General features: G+C 42.7%; 1 pseudogene; it reads right to left on the bottom strand.

Annotated features, from left to right (window-relative positions):
* LOC100966228 overlaps positions 1 to 1,076 on the bottom strand; it is an 8,546-nt pseudogene extending 7,470 nt beyond the window's left edge.
* Between the last annotated feature and the right edge of the window lie 1,158 nt (positions 1,077 to 2,234).

Genomic DNA, 2,234 nt, shown 5'->3' with positions numbered 1-2,234 from the left:
AAAAAAAAAAAAAAATCATGAGACATACTAAAACAGGCCATGGCCAGATTAGGCCTGCACGCTGAAAAGCAATATTTTTTTACAACTTTATTCAAATTAATCTCAGGGTATAATATTCAGGTTACATTGTTCTCACTTCCAGGACAAAGTTCCATTTGTAGAAGAGCCCCTCACCCAGGGGGTGTGTTATATACCCTCACAATGCGCATATTAGGTGAGATCCTGCCTCTGCCAAACATCCACCCCTGAACTGGACTACAATAGTGGTTTTTTTTTTTTTTGGCCGGGCTAGGTTTGAAACCGCCACCTCCCGGCATATGGGGCTGGCGCCCTACCCTTTTGAGCCACAGGCGTCGCCCTTATAATAGTGTTTTATTCGTAGGAACATGTAATTGTTTATATATTGATTTTATATGAGTATGGAGTACATTGGATATTCATCTTTCCATTCTTGCAATACTTTACTAAGAAGAATGTATTAATGCTTTTGTTTGTTACATGTAGGCAGGTTACATTATCTTGGAATTTCATCTAAGAATAGTACAGGAGACAGAAGGGGAATTGGGTCTGACAGGTTACAACCACTGACCCATCTGTGGATTCCAGCAGAGGAGAAAATGAAAAGGACTGTGGGAGAATCTTGAGACTGGGGAACTACACAGAGACAAAATTTCTCATCTAGTCCTAACTGCCTCAGCCCTTCATTTGGTCAGTTACAAGATCCCAAACTACTTTCTCCCTTGCTTCTCTGGGACCTCAAGTTCTCTCTGTAAGTCTTCTATCAGTGACACAACTCTTCCTCTATTCTCTGGACAAGTGTTCCCTCACCCAGGTCTCTATCTCTGTGGGCAGGATAGTTAGGAATTGCTCCAATATTAGCAGCTTCAGCATTTGTTCCTTACAGTTGGCTTCAGCTGTTGACAGCAAAGCTCCCAGAGTTTGTTGAAAGCATTGTGAGGTCCAGCCACTTCTCTGTACTGGAACTGCCAGAACACTTCACAATCAGTATTATACTCTTGAAATATGGAGCTTTGATTTAAGGAGGCCTGGATTGCACAACCCAGGGCCACAGGCATCACCCCTCTCTAGTAGTTTGGTTTTTCTAGAGCTTGAAGGCTCAGATTCCAATTTGTTTCTCTCTGTAATCGTGGGGCATGGAGGAACTACCTATAACTGGGGACAAGAAAACATGAGAAAAGAGGTCATCGCTGGTGACAAGAGGGCATACTTATCACCCTGAACTAGTTTACTTGTCACCAGAGTCTCAAAGAAGCAGTTCATAATCTTTTTTTGAAGTTTAGAGAATCTAATCAAAGATATGTTCTTTTTATCAAGCATGGGTTCTTAGGCTCTCCAGGCAATGGAAATTGACAAGAGGCCAAGCAAGTTTTCTCAGACAAGGCTTTATTGGGGCTTATGCTTGAGCACAAGGGAGTCAGCACAGGAGAAAGAATTCCTTGGCTGGCTCCCTGAGGGGAGTTAAGTAAGTGAGAGTTTTAAAGAGGCTTAGGTGGGAAAAGGGTGATATGTACATGTGTAGAGGGGGAGATTTTCTTGCACTGTCAAGTTCTATTACATGTTTCTTCATGTGTCATATGTCTCATTAGCAAGTTAAGTCTCTACCCCTGAGCATGATTTTTAGCATTAAAATAAGATTACATCTAATGAGGGAAAAGTCAGGGTAAGGTCAGTATGGGGGCCTCCTCCGGCTTGAGGCAGTTAGATCCGGATGGGCCTGGTTTCTTTGCAGCCAGGTGCCTTATCAGCTTGTGTCAGTGTCTTGCTTTAGTCATCTTGAAAAACATTACTCACAAGACAGTTTATTTGGCCCTTTCCTTATATGGGTATGGGCTGAATTCCGGAGGTTAAGAAACTATTTACTTTAGCTCTTTTGTAGTTAATTAGGCAGGGTTATGTTGACTTCCATGGTCAGGGATCAGGGGCCCGAGTTGTCCTGTCCCTATGCTGTCTCAGTTCCCCCTGTTAATTCTTACGGAGAAGGGTCAAAGATTTCATCTTCTGGAGTTGCTTTCTGTTGAATAGGGTTGTTGTCTCCATCCTTTTTTGGAGATGGTAAAAATCTCTCACTGTCTGATCTAATGATTTATAGGAACACAGGTTCTTAACTGATGGCACAGTTTGGATTCCCTGTGGCACCATCAGTTTGACGTAGAACTGTTGGAGCCTGGACGGCACAAAGTGTACTGAGAGATTAAAAAGTCAAAGACCGGCTC

This window comes from Otolemur garnettii, unplaced genomic scaffold (assembly GCF_000181295.1).
Source record: "Otolemur garnettii isolate 467f Iridium unplaced genomic scaffold, OtoGar3 scaffold00252, whole genome shotgun sequence".
Classification (NCBI taxonomy): domain Eukaryota; kingdom Metazoa; phylum Chordata; class Mammalia; order Primates; family Galagidae; genus Otolemur; species Otolemur garnettii.
This window is presented reverse-complemented; position numbering and strand designations above follow the sequence as displayed.